This window comes from Heterocephalus glaber, unplaced genomic scaffold, assembly GCF_053883595.1.
Source record: "Heterocephalus glaber isolate CG9 unplaced genomic scaffold, H.glaber_assembly_v1.0 deba00000738, whole genome shotgun sequence".
Classification (NCBI taxonomy): Eukaryota; Metazoa; Chordata; class Mammalia; order Rodentia; family Bathyergidae; genus Heterocephalus; species Heterocephalus glaber.
Window position 1 is genome coordinate 4124530 of NW_028258161.1, and position 15212 is coordinate 4139741.

Sequence of the window (15212 nt, forward strand, 5' to 3'; positions counted from 1 at the left end):
TATTACACTATACTTTTCACTGTTATTTCAGTGTACTCCTTCTACTTCTATAAAAACAAAGTTTATTGTAAAATAGTATGTTGTGTTACCCTGGCAGCAGCCTCATACATTTTATGACTCTTGATTGCATCAAGAGGCCCATGGAGTGATTTATTCATAGCATCTAGGTTTATGTAAGAACATTCTATGATGTTTGCATGGTGACAAAATTGCCAAATGACATATTTCTCAGAATATATCCCTCTTGTTAAAATGACATGTGACTGTACGTTGGATGAGCTGTCCATTCGGGTTTAGGGACACTAAGAAAAATAAGTAATGAACCAAGTAGCGGTTTGGAGGGGAAGGGGAAGGCTCCTGGCAACTGAGCAAGGTGGTGGGATGGACCCTGCTCAGGAGGGTACTCACCACCCAGGCACACTGCTCTTTTTCAGCTGAGCTGGGCAAGTCCTTGACTCTTTGTGCTCTGAACTGTTGGCTCTAAGATTGGATCCTTTTATTTTCCTGTAGTTCATGGATTGTTATAGTTTGGATCTGGAATGTTTCTCAAAGGCCCCTGTGTTGAAGGCTTGGTCCCCAGCCCATGGCATGGTTGGAAGGAGGTAGAACCTGGTGGGCAGAAGTTAGGAGATGGGTCATAGCCTAGAAGAGGATATTGGGACCCCAGCCCCTTCCTCTCTCTTCTACCTTTCTGGCTGCCACGAGGCAGGTGAACAGCCTCGTCTGTCACGTGCTCCCGCCATGGTGTACTGTGCTGCCACAAGTCCAAAGCAACAGACTCAAGTGACCATGGCTCCCAACTCTGACGTCGTGAGCTGAAGTAAACATTTCCTCCTTTTAAATCAATTATCTCAGATATTGTCAGGGATGCAAAGCTAACTAACACATGGATAAACAGAAATTTTGCTTTTGTTTCTGGAATTAAAAACAAACAATGTAATTTTGATAGTTGATAAAATCCAGACACCATCACATTGGCACCTCCCTGAAACCAGAGCAGATTTCTCTTTTTGGCTGGGGCGTCTTATGTGGATACAGCAGGAGCTGTTAAAAAAGGCAAACTCTGGGGTCTTTTGACCCTCCGACTATCCTTCACAGATGGAACCAAATCAAAGATCTCAAGGAATTTCTATTGCTGTAGGATTGGTGATTTTAGGTGAGTGTCATAGAGAGACTGGGGAGGTGTATGAGAAAAGCCAGACAAGGATCTGATTAGAGAATGTTCTCTTGAGTCTCTTAGTAGCAAACTTCTCAAGCTCCTTCACTCTTTGGCCACAGAGGAATGTGGTGTTGGATTTCACCTTTCACATAATCCAACTGTTTCAGGAAAATACCACTACTCATGTTCTCTCTTAAACAGTCCTGGTGCTATATTTAGTTGAAATTATGCAGGCCCTGCATCTCCTTGAAGGCAACATTTTGCTCTGCAGCTGGCTGCTCTTTATAAGGCCAGTAGGGCGTGCTCAGGTCTGATTAGTTGGTTTTGTACCAAGAGCTTGATGCTTCCTTTTCAGGCAACACCCTCCAGCCTTCCCAGGTCCTTCATACTCTTGTGCTGTGGTGCTGGTATTATTCCTACTGGAGTAAATATGTCCAGGGGAGAACCAGGGACATCTTCATTCTGAAGGGCAGGCCGTTAAATTGCTATTGATTTGAATTTGAAAATGTTGCTGTAAGTAAGTGAGAATGTGTTTGTGGGAAGGGCACTGGGCTGGAATTTGTAACCCAGTCCTCTCTCTGGGTGAACCATTACTTGATTGTGTGCACTTGGGAATATCACATAACCTCCAGACCCTCACTGGCTCATCTCTAAAATCCAGGAGATGGTTAAGTGCTTCTCAGTCTTTTCAACCAAATTACCTTTAATAGACGAGTAAGAACACACACCTTATATTGCTGTATCAGATTGGCCAAGCTATTTATAAGTTGACTTTTGCCTACAGGATATTATGAACTCTTTCACTTGACATTCCTGGCTCCAGTTTGTCTCACAGCCCTGCTGTGACGTCACCTGCTTTCACAAGCGTACCTCCCCTGCATGCCTGTGCTACCCTGTGCCCTTGCTCCACTGTTCTTTCAGCATGGAATGCCCTTTCTCTTTTGCTCCTTTTCTCAATCCTATGAATTTCTTAAGGCCTCTTTGCATTTCCTCTTTGCATTTTCTTTAATTCCCTCAGAAATAATTTTTCTTCTTTAGTTTAACCAGGCCTTTCTTGTTGCATATCCTTTCTACTTTGAATTTTTCCCTTATCCTCTCTGCTAGCTTATATATTTGTCACTAAGACAAACCCTATACTCACAACTTAAGGGAGGAGAGGTTTCATTTGGCTCATGGTTTTGGAGGATTCAGTCTATGGCAGCTGGCTCCAAGGCAGAAGTGCATGGAGGAAGGGGGTGGGTGGAGGAAAACTTATCAAGCCATGGCAGCCAGGAAGCAGAGAGAGAAAGAAGGGGAGAAAAGAGAAAGAATACACTCTCCCATGTAATCTCCCAGTGACCCATCCCCAACCAGACGCCACCTCCCAGCAGCACAGTTAGCTATAAACTCGTCCATGGATGGATCCACTGACGAGTGCAGCACCTCCAGGACCCAATCATCTTCCAGAAGCTTCACTTCTGAACACATGAGGCTTCATGGGATATTTCCCATCTAAACCATGATAGTTTATGTATTTAAATTTTGCAGGTAGATATGGCTTCTTTTTTATCCTTGATATTCTTCTCACTTCCACCACTAGTTCTTTCTCTAGCACAGACTCTGGGGCATACTATGCCCCCATTAAATTTTGTTGAAGTAATAAAATTAGCCAGAAAGGGGTTCATGAAGAGAATGTCAGTGGAACAAAGGAAATTCATCTGAATTACTGCAAAAGTAACTTTAAAAAAATGTCCTAGTTGGACCTTCATCAATAACATAGCATTGTTTTATTGTAGAAATAATATTTATTTAAGGATTCATAACTCCTGAGGTCCTTTTTGCATAGGATTATTTTTCATGCCTAAGATAACCTTTGTGTGTATATACACCGCAATATCATTTTGACATTAACCTCCTAGAATTAGTATGGACTCCACAAATTAAGGGGACAGTTCCCAGTAAGACTGCCTTGCCTTTAGATGCTAGCTCCATGTTTAGGTGTCCTCAGGCCACCAGGTTTTCTGACAGACAGGCTACAAATTTGGAGATTTTCACCATCCTTTCAACTTCGGTATCTCCTAGAATGACTCACAGAATCAGGAAAGTGTTACAATTGCACATAATTATAGTTTCATTATAAAGGACACTTACCAGTGCCAGACAAATGAAAAGACATATAGGGCAAGGTATGGCAGGGGGCCAGACCAGAGCTGCCAAGGTGCTCTCTTCACAGAGTCAGGGAGCATCTGCCTCGGCCCACTGAGGTGTACCACTAGCTAAGACCTCAGAGTCTTGAGCACTGATGGTGAACCTTTTAGGGCTTTCAGTGATACAAACAGCCTGCTTCAGCATGTGAGCTGTAGGCTCACCACCACTGTTTTAGAGTTTTCATTAGGTAGGCAAGACTGTTTGACTCATTGGCCACAGAGCTGAACTGCTAGCTCCCTTTCCTCCCCAGAAGTCAGGAAATTAATCACATGTTGTCCTTTCTGACCCAAACAGTCCTTTCCTGAGCCATCTCCTTAACATAAACTCTTATGTTGTCCAGTAGCCCACCAGAAACAACAAACATATTTCTATCACCCAGGAAAGGAGAAGGAAATAAGCTTGTTATTATCCTCATTTTGTAGGTGTCACTGAGGAAGGTGAAGTGAACTGCTCAGTGTCACATGGTGGTACAGTGATGGAGCCAGAGCTCGAGTCTGGGGCTTCTGACCCTGAGTCAGTCTCAGCTTCTCTCTGTCTTTCAGTCTCTGTCTCTCTGATCTGTCTCTTGCTCTCTCTCCCTCGCCATTGTACCATATGTCCCCAGCAGAAAGGGTAACCTCACATCATTATTATTGCTATATCCTTCAAACTTCTGAATGGATTAGGGATTAGCTATCCCCCAGGAAGCATGATCACTGTTCCCAGTGGTTACCAAGAGCTCTCCCTCCTTTGGTCCGCAGCCCATTGATGCTGAGAGCCTAAAACTGGCAGCCCAATGGTCAGCAAGCCCAATGGTCAGCAAGCCCATTGTATGATGGGTAGGAGCAGCTTTACTGACTTTGAAGGTGAAGCATGGGCTAGAACTGCCCTCTTTGCTGAACCATGAGGAGAAATGGAGCAGAGGAGGCATAAACATTGAACTTTAGTGAGATTTTTTTCTTGTAGGGAAATCTCCACTTAAAACCCGACCATTTGTTATCAGATGGCTGTTATCTATAACACCTGTCTGTTATCCATCTGTTTGTCTGTCTGTCTGTCTATCTATCTATCTATCTATCTACCTTCTATTCTACTCATTTTTCCATCAATCTACCTATTCTTTATTTACTGAGAAGCTTCCAGCAATCTTGAAAACTGACTGTGGCTGTGTTCTGTTTTCCATAGTTGGGAAGGAAGTGTCAGTAAATTTGAAGATCCCAAGAATGGTTGAATTAGAAAATTAATGTTTTTTCTAGCATTGATTGTTCTCTCTTTTCCTCCTTTAATTTCTCCCTCCACCAAGTCCTTCTTATTTCCTTCACTCTTTCCTATTTTTTAGATTAAAAAACCCCCTAAAACCCTTTTAAGCTACACAGAGTCACTATCTTGGTTGTACAACACTTTCAGTGTGCCAGGCACAATTCTATATGTATGACACCTATTAACACTCATGGTCCTCACTATTATTACCCCCACTTTAAATAGGAGGAAACTGGGGCAAAGAGATGTGAAACAAACTTTTCAGGGTCTTTAGCTAGTTAGTGGCAGGTCTGGGCTTCCAACCCTGGCAGCCACGTGCCTGGGTCTGGTCCTCACCATGTCACTAGACTGCCTTGATTAAGTACTTCATCTATCAAAGTCAGGTTAAATCTCTGGCTTTGTTTTTAAGGCTTGTGTGATCTCAGTAGAGTTGTATAAACTGCTTGAGCCTTTTAAACAGGGTAAATAAACCCTCCTCAATACGGCACCAGAGGGACAGAATAAGGAATCATTTAATCTGTCGCCTTCTCCCCAGTGTAGGGTGCCTTTGGGAAAGGCTTGGTGGCTGCTCCTTGAGGCTCACTCAGCTTTGGGAGTGCAGGCTCTCCCAGACACGTGACCCCCATGGAAACGGTGTTCCGAACTGTCCTGGAGCAGAGCTGGCTCTGACTCCTTATCACAGCACCACAGCTGTGCCTGAGCTACTCTGAGGCAATGTTGACTTGTTTTTAATTTTATTTTTTTAAACTCAGACTTTCAAGAAAGTGTGCTGCATTGCCTGGAAAACCTGATATGTCCAATCACAGAGCATGTGTCTGTTTTACTCCCCCTGGACCATTTTTCTTCCTGTCTAATTTGTGAGGCTTGCAGCCTCTGTAATAGAGAGAGTGGGCTGGGCCTATGACAGGGGCTTTTTCTCCTTGTGAAGCCCAGCAAGGATCAAGACGAGGCACAGTCATTTCTACCCCGGCTTTCACTGTACTGCTCAGCACAGCGGCTGCTGCTACAGGCCTTTGGCTGTAAGTTCACCTCTTGGGGTTTTACTACTTATTAAGGAAATGCTGTAATGGAGACTTTTCTTAACCCCAAAGGGCAAGTTCCAGTTCCTCCCTAGCTCTGTGGAGTTTCCTTGTCCCTTCCAACATAAACAGTTGTCAGTCTTTCTGATTAACTCCCTTTTGTTCTGTTGATTTTCAGTTTTTCACTTGACCATGGCTGAATATGAACAGTGAACTCCTTGAGAGAACTGTTGCCTTTATCCTTTCTTGGTTGACTGTCTAGGTCTTGGCTTGGCACTTGGCCAATTGATGTCTAGTAGGTGACTGTTGAAGAGAATGCACACACCTCCCTGCCTTTGTGTCTTCTTATATATTAGTTTCATTCCAATACTTTCCACTATTTCAGAGATTGGTCTGAAGGGATTTTCTTGATCTCTCCCTCCCTGCCTCACTCCACCAAAGGCCAAGATAGCCTAGCAGAATTGAACAAACGTGAGGCTAGGAGCAGATAGATTTTGTTATTTCCTTAGTACTGTGACCCAGGGCTAATGGTTCACATGCTGAGTCTTAGTTTTCTGGCTGCAAAATGCAGCAATAATGCCTAGAGCTGCTGCTCCAAGCCCCCATAGCACCTTTGAGTGAATTAGAAAAGGGAATCCCCATGGCCTGTGGGCCTCTAGCTTAGAAAGCTGAGTGTGAGCTGGGTTAAGCCTCCACTGGTTCCCTTGCCGGGTTCATCTTTGAGACCATTCATGGCAACTTTTAAAGGAGCCCCCATGAGGTAGAAAGCAAGGCATGAAATATTTTATTTTTTTGTGCCTAAAATGAAAATAAGACCATGTTACTTACTCTGTGTATCTGTTTTTCCTCCCACTAAACTCTACTCTTCCCAACCCCAAGTTCTCTATCTGTCCCATACTATGGAAAATCCTGCAGAGTGCTGAATCATCAGCACAGATTGTCACTGGAGCCTTCTTCTCCTTTCTGTATGTTGTGTCACCACCTGTACCCCTACTCCAAGATCCCAGCCCCTTCATTTTCTCCCCTTCCTCTTCTCTCTCCTCCGGGTGAATTTGTTTCTGGGAAGAAGTTGCTGTCGGTAGTTGGAGCCTCATTTTCTCTAATTCTGCACTACCAGACTTCCTCTGCTGTTGGGGAAACATAGACCCATTCCGGGTTGCAGAGCCACTGTGTCTTCTGAGACATGAAGCGGATCTGGAGATGAATCCCTAGAAGAGCTTTCATCTTCCTGGCTGAAAGAGCTCCTCTCAGTACTCTTGTAGATGATCATATCTATTCCAGACCCTAAAATAAACGGATACAGTTTAAAAACAAGCAGTACACAACAATATTCCCTGGACATCCCAGAGCCCATCTCACCACTAATAGCTTTACACAGGTCTGTTCGTGTTTCTCTCTCTTGATTTTGTTCTAATTTCTTCTGCTTACCCGAAGAGAAGAGTTAGGAGTGCTCACATCTTTGTCCTTAAAGCTCTTATTTGCTGAATATAGGACAGAGAGTGGGAAGACAGCAAGTGCTAATTTTGTCCTGGCTCCTTGGTGTGCCCTGAATCCCAAGCAAGGGGACAGAGATTTCAAAAGGCTAGAATTTTCCAAACTTCATCAGAATCTTGGACTGCAGGTTTGAGAGGACTGCTAATGGTGGAGAAGATTGCGGAACGTTCTCCCTTAATGAGCTTTTACTCAGTTTAGAGGGCTGGAATTTTAGATGTTAAGTGTCCCACAGGGCAAAATAATCAAGAATAAAGAAAAATTCACTATCCTGTAGTAAGCCATTTTTAGGCATCTTAGTTAAAATTGGGCTCCATTTTTTTGTTAGCTTATTTATAGTGTAATGGAGGGACTAAGTATTGGGTCATGAAGGTGGATGGTCTGGATTTAAATCTTATCTCCTTCAACTTTATAGCTATGGACATGGGCAAATTATATTTTGATGTCTCAGTTACCTTTTCAGCAAAGTATAGGTGGCAGCGGTACATATCTAATCAGATTAGTATGAGGGTCAAATGAAATAATGCAGGTAAGATGCCCAGCATAATACCTACTTTGTTGAAGAAATGCTCATTTGCTGGGTAGTACTATCAGAAAGAAGAGTAACAGCTGAAGGGATTCTCTTTTAGCCAGAGGGAAGTTTATTTGAAAGACAGTTTCTTGCCAGATGCTTGACTTGGAATTACAGAGAGGCTTTCCTTGCTTTGTTGCATTGCTGCAGTGTGATATTGTGGAACAACTCTTGTAAGATTTAATCCACAGGCCTGAGTATTAGTTCTGATTCTGTGTTTATTAGACTATAATCCTGGGCACTTCATCTAAGAGGTCTTTGTCTCAGTTCCTTTACCTGAAAAACAAAAGGATTGGATGAGATTAACTGTATGATCCTTTCCAGCTACAAAGCTCTGGTATTTTCTGTTTCCACTCAGTGTCTCTGGCTCAGGGAAGAGGTTGAATGTGAACGCAGGTCCAGATGGAAACTTGGCAAGCTGGTAAGTATCTGAGAGGCCTGGGCTGCTGCTGTTCTTGTTTTTGATCACTCACATTTGGTTAAGCAAATTGAGCCAGTGAAATAAAGGTTCTGTCAGCTTGGACTTTCATATCCTGGCTTGGCCAGGTGGATCTACAACAGGCTTTCCAAGCAGATGGTTCAATGTGGGCAATTTATTCAGATAGAGAAGCCAGAGGCCTGGGTAGTTTTCTTTACTGTTGTCTATTTTCTCTTGTTTCCTAGCTCTTAGGAAGTCCAGAGTGTTAGAAAGTGAATTCCAGACATCGAAAGCTGTACTCTTGGAATGCTGCATCAATAATACTTAATCTCTATACTAAAGACTCTGTCAATTACTTTGCTGAGATGAATTACTATACAGACAGTAGTAGTCTATGTGAAAATTAGTCTATGTACAATAACTTCCTATAAATAGAAAAAACAATATATAACTAAGTAGAATAAAAAGATATAGAATAGTCTATGAGGCCCAAGAGTCATTTATGGTTAGAAATTCCTCCACCTTGAGATCAATTGGCTCCAAAAGAATTCATGGCCATGATTTGACATGTAGTGGAGGGACCAGTGGTTTGGGGTCTTGTTTTAGGGAACAAAAAAAGGGGAAGGCTGAAGGGGAAGGATATGCATGTGGCACTGATTTGTACCATCACAATCTCCCTCCCCAGGCAACTCCAGATGATCTCCTCTAAGTTTCCTCCAAGAAGAAACTATGGTAACTAGGCTTCCTTGACACTGCTATATATGGGCATCCTCAGGGAGGACAGAGCAGACTGTGAGGGATATTAAGGACCATTTGTTACAGGTTTCACACCATCAGACACTTCCATGGGCAGGATCAGAGAGCACCATGTACATTGGCTTTGAGGATCACGGGAGTGAAGGGATCTGAGCAAACACAGTTTTCTTGTTAATCTGGCTGAGGAAACACTCCTCAAGATGATTGTTGAGAAAAGAGCTGCACAAGCTTCAGCCAGAGGCCCTCCATACCATCAGCCACAGCCAAGGACCCACCTGTAAAAGAGCTATACAGACACACAAGAAATACCCAGAGGCTTGTCCCAATACCATTGATAAGCGCATGGAGACCCTAGCCAGAGGCCTGTGCAGACAATAGAAACTGGGGTGCACAGCTCCCAGCCAAAGGCCCTTCCAGACAATAGCTACATAGGGGCCCCAGCAAAAGGCATGCCTAGATACTATACCAAGTATGCACAGGCCCCAGGCAGAAGCCTGCCCAGACAACAGGTCAGCTCAGGGATCCAGAAAGCCACCACTCTGAACCCAGGAATTGGTGTACTGAGGAGCAGCAGAGTAAAGCCTTCTTGGTGGCTTGCTGAGAATTCAAGACCCCTGGGTGAGCAAAAAGTCACCTCAACAAAGGCACAGTAGGCTGCATCTGTTGAAATGAGAAGACATGAAAATAAGCCCCCAAACCAGACTTCCAGATCACCTAAGGCAACCCCAAAGGGCAATGAGATGGAACAATCTGATACTCAACCACCTGGACTCCCTGAACTGGCAATGAAAGAGGACCTGGAAAAAATGAAATCAGAAATAATTTCTCAGATAACAGCAGAGATTGTGCTCACAGCACAAGACATGATTAATCCTTTCTTTTTTCTTTTTTTTTTTGGTACTGGAGATTGAACTCAGGACCTTGCGCATGTGAGGCAGGCAGCAGCACCACTGAGCTAAATCCCTGGACCAAGACATGATTAATAAATCTAAGGTGAACACAGATAAAAAATAGAGCAGCTGAGGAACATGATGGAATCCCAACATAGGAAACAAATGGAATCCATAAAACAGAAGCAAACAGATTTCCAAGAGATTAGAAAACTCCATTAAAAGTTTACATGGCAGAATGAGCCAATGTGAGGATAGAATTTCAAATATAGAAGATAAGATTGCAATTAGTGACCAGGAAAAGAAAAGTTTCTTAAAAATAGTAAGGGACCATGTGAAATTAATCCAGCAGCTGCTAGATGATGCAAAGTAGAATAATGTAAGACTGATCGGAGTTAATAAAAAAATGGGAGCGAGTGCAGATGATATAAAAAAACTGTTCACAGAAGTAATGGAAGAAAAATTCCCAAACAGGGGAAAAGAAATTGACATAGAGATAAGTGAGGCATATAGGACTCTAACTAGCCTTGATCAGAAAAAAATCTACACATAGGCATATAATAGTTAAGATTCCAGAAACCCAACAGAAGAACAAAGTTCTATAAGGAGTTAGAGAAAAGAAACAAATCACATACAAAGGAAAGCCCATCAGAATCACAGCAGACTTCTCAGTGCAAACCCTCAAGGCAAGAAAAGTGTGGAGTGACACATTTCAAGCCCTAAAGGAAAGCAGCCTCCAACCCAGATTGAAAACTGCAAAACTATATTTCAAAATTGATGGAGAAATAAGATACTTTCATAACAAAGAGCACCTTAGGAACTTCATGAATACCAAAACAACACTCAAAAAAATTTTCAACAATATTCTAGGAAAAGACAATGAGGATCACAACCCCAGGAAGCCCTGCAGAATGAATCCATCAGGTACAACAAGAAATTAAATGCAAAGGGGGAGAATCCAACAAAAAGAAAAAGTCATGACAAGGATAAGCCAATACGTATCAGATATAACCATCAATGTTAATGGTCTCAATTCACGAGTCAAAAGCAATAGTCTGGCAGAATGGGTCAAGAAGCAGATCCAACAATATGCTGCATACAAGAAACACACTTAATTCAAATAGAAACTCATAGACTGAAAGTTAAAGGGTGGAAAACAATACTCCATGTGACAGGAACCCCCCAGAAAAGCAGGAATACCTATCCTCTTTTCAGATCAAGTGGATTTCAAACCAACACTGATTAAGAGAGACAAAGAAGGACACTACATCCTTATAAAGGGAACAATCCAAGAACAATAGATGACAACCATTAATATACATGCATCAAACACTAGTGCACCCAACTATATAAAACAAATACTAATGGACATGAAAAATCATATAAGCACATTGGGCTGGGGATTTAGCTCAGGGGTTTTGTCACCTGCTGCGCAAGCACAAGGGCCTGAGTTCGATCCCTGCTACCCCCACCCCAAATCATATAAGCACTAATACAATAGTAGTGGGGGACCTATATACTCCACTGTCACAAATAGATCAACTAGACAAGAAATAAAAAACAAAGTACTAGAACTCAATCAAACTCTTGAACAAATGAGCTTAACAGGTGTTTACAGAGTGTTCCACCCCACAAAATCGGAATACACATTCTTTTCAGCTGCACATGAGCCATTCTCTAAAATAGACCAAATACTCACTCACAGAATATGTTTAAGTAAGTGCAAAGGAATTGAAGTTATCCCCTGTATATTATCAGACCAAAATGAAATTGAAGATCAGTAGCAAAAGAAATCACAAGAATTTCATAAACAAATGGCAACTGAACAATACACTTCTGAATAACCAGTGGGTCACAGAGGAAATGAAAGAAGAAATCAGGCTCTCATGTTGCCTTTGCTACCTTGTATGCACCATGTTGTTTCTCCTCTGTGATACCCATTTGGCATTCCTTTCTTGGAGCCAACTGATTATATACTTTAAGTCAAATACATCCTTTCCTCTCCAACTTCACTTGTCAAGTATTTTGTCTCAGAAACAAGAGAAAAGTAACTAACATAAAAACTTAGTGCCAGAGAAGTGAGGTCATTGCTGTGACATCACCTGGCCAGGTGGCTCAAGGACTTTTGAAACTGGCTTGTGGAGAGAAGAGTTAGGAAAGATTTGGAGATGTTGACTACAGAAGTAGTGCTGGAACACCTCAGGCTGTTTTGTATGGCAGAATCTGGTCAGAGCTCAGAAGACCAGAAGGCCAGTAAAGACCAGGCTCAGGAAGTTTCTGCTGGGAAGAAGGACTACATTAGCTGCTGGACTCCAGAAGATGCGTGTTATAGCTTGACAGAAAGTTTGTGTGCATTTTGCTTGTGTTTAGAGACTTTGCCAAAAGATTCAGAGCTGCCAAATGAAGAAGTAGAGCTGGAACACTTAGGCTCTTCTGTATGGGAGATTCTAGTCAGAGCTCAGAAGACCAGAAAGCTTGTAAAGACCAAGATAGGGAATTTTCTGCTAGGAAAAAGGACAGGATTGGCTGTTGGACTCCAAACAACATGTGTTATGGCCTGGCAGAAAGTTTGTCTGCATTTTGTTCATGTCCAGAGACTGCCTGAGACTGAGATTAGAGGCAGTGCACTAGTTAATCTTGCTGAAGAGATTTCAAGGGAGTCAAATATTGAGGTGGTGGCATGCATACTGTTGGGAGATTTTAGCCAGATCTATGTTGAGAATCAAGAGCAAAGAGCTCAGCAGAATGATTTAAAATGTTTTGAGTTTGGCCAGAAAGGAAGCTCAAGTAAAGCTGTGGACTGCAGATAAAGCATAGGAGATCTTGATTGCTGAGAAGGAACAAGAGAATAGACAAGATGACCTGAGGATATCACAGGAAGCAGCAGGACTCCACTCTTTGCAGTCTCAGAGTTGTAAAGGTGAAAGATTTTCCTTTGAGAAGAAAGCCCAAGAATACCATGTACCAGAAATGTAGCAGCCTAGGAAGTTGTTCCAAAATAGTGGTGGCCTAAGGAAATTGTTCCAAAATGGCAGCTTAGGGAAGTTGTTCCTCATGATTTGTTACACAGGCACTGGACACCTATAACTAAGGGAGAAGGAAGTCTGGCTCCAGCTCCAGCTAGCAGCAGACCTTAGTATCATCCTTTTAGCACTGGTTTTAGGTACATACAAAATGCAAGAGCTGTGGGGTCAGGAATCCTTCCACACAGATTTCAGAAGGCCTGAGAGGCCAGCCAGCATGCCCCTGAGAGGCCAGGCAGTGTGAAGCTGTGAGTGTGAAGCTGAAGTTGCAGTGGAAACCGTAGAAGTTTGGAGAAGCCAGGAAGGTGGACCATCTGAGGAAAACTGCGAAGAAGAAGCAGTCAGCCCCCAGGGAAAAGCCAGGGGAACTACAATCACTATAAGTGCCGTATGGGTGGAGCCACCCAAGCCCTTTGAATTCACAACTTGCTACAGACTGCCTCAGATGCTGCACAAGGAACTATAGGACTTAATGTTTGCCCTGCTGCATTTTGGACTTGCTTTGGTCCCATTCCTTTGTATCGTTCTGTTTATAACTTTTGGAATGGAAATGTATCTTGTGCCACTGAATGTTGAAAGTGTTTACCTTTCTTTTCATTTGTACAGGGGCTTGCGCCTAGGAGTTTCCCTTAAATCTCAGAGGAGACTTGGGACTTGGACTTTTCAGCAATGCTGAAACTGTTAGGACGTTGGCAACTCTTAGAGATGGACCAAGTGCCTTTTGCATAAAGGAATGTAAATGAGCCTTTGGGCAGCCAAGGCTGAATGTTACAGTTTGGGCCTGGATGTCCCCCAAAGCCTCATTCAAAGGTAGCTGAATCTGGAATGTGTGATGCTGGGATTAAGGGCATGTGATTACTAAACCACTACACGTGAGTGATTGGTTTTGTACCAGCCAAATCCTGGTAGTCTGGATGGGATAAAGAGGCAGAAAAATGTGGTGAAGCTCTCTCTTGTTGCCTTTGATACCTTGTATGTGCCATGTTGTTCCCCATACCTATTTGGCATTCCTTTCTTGAAACCAGCTGATTGTGGACTGAAACCTGTGCAAACTGTAAACCAAATACATCCCTTCCCCTCCTCCAAAAAAGAAGAAGAAATCAGACAGTTTCTACAAGTAAATGATAATGCCAATACAACATATCAGAATCTATGGGACAAAATGAAAGCAGTCTTATGAGGTAAATTCATAGCAGTTAATACTCATATTAGGAAAACAGAGCAAGCCCAATTAAACAACCTGATGCTGCACCTCAAGCTTCCAGAAAAAGAAGAGCAGGACAAACCCAAAGCTCATACAAGGGAGGAAATTATAAAGAGCAGAGCAGAAATCAATGCAATGGAGATTAAGAGAACAATACAAAAAAAATCAGTGAAGCCAGGATTTGGTTCTTTGAAAGAATAAACAAAATTGACAAACCCTTAGCCAACCTTATCAAAAAAGGAAAGAAAAGGCCCAAATCCATGCAATTAGGAACGAAAAGGGTGAAATGACAACAGACCCAGCAGAAAGCCAGAGCAGCATCAATACCTACTTCGAGAACCTATACTCCAATAAGATGGAAAACACAGAAGAAATAGACAGATTCCTAGATACATATGAATTTCTGAAGTTGAACCAAGAAGACCTAAAAATTCTAAACAAGCCAATATCAATCAATGAAGTTGAAAACATAATTAAAAACTTACCAACTAAGAAAAGCCTGGGTCCTAATGGCTTCACTGCTGAATTCTACAAGACATTTAGAGAGGAAGTACTGCCACTTCTGTTTAAACTCTTCAATGAAATTGAAAGGGAAGCAATACTCCCAAATTCATTCCTGGAAGCAAGCATCACCTGATCCCCAAAGCAGAGAAAGACCCAACCAAAAAAGAGAACTATAGGCCAATCTCACTAATGAACATAGATGCAAAGATCCTTAAGAAGATACTGGCAAATAGAATGCAGAAGATCATGCACCCTGACCAAGTGGGATTCATCCCAGGCATGCAGGGATGGTTCAGCATATGCAAATCAATAAATGTAATACACTATATTAATAGAGCCAAGGAAAAAAACTACATGATCATCTCAATAGGTGCAGAAAAAGCATTTGACAAAATCCAAACTGCATTTATGATAAAAACCCTACAAAAAATTGGAATAGACGGTCTCTACCTCAAAATGATAAAAGCCATCTATGAAAAACCAACAGCCAATATTATACTAAATGGTCAAAAACTGAAATCCTTCACACTAAGATCAGGAACAAGACAAGGATGTCCACTATCACCACTCCTGTTCAAAATAGTTTTGGAAACATTAGCCAAAGCAATTAGATAAGAGATAGAAATAAAAGGAATAAAGATAGGAATCGAAGAAGTCAAATTGTCATTATTTGCAGAGGACATGATACTCTACGTAGAAGACCCTAGGAACTCCACCAAAAGTTTTCTAGACTTAATAACCAAATTCAATA

General features: G+C 42.2%; 1 long non-coding RNA gene across 1 annotated transcript; it reads left to right on the top strand.

Annotated features, from left to right (window-relative positions):
* Nucleotides 1-1540: 1540 nt before the first annotated feature.
* Nucleotides 1541-11228, top strand: LOC147829124 (uncharacterized). The gene is made up of 3 exons (XR_015449506.1): nucleotides 1541-1672; nucleotides 8025-8087; nucleotides 8770-11228. It is a non-coding gene; the product is annotated as an uncharacterized LOC147829124 (long non-coding RNA).
* The last annotated feature ends 3984 nt before the right edge of the window (nucleotides 11229-15212 follow it).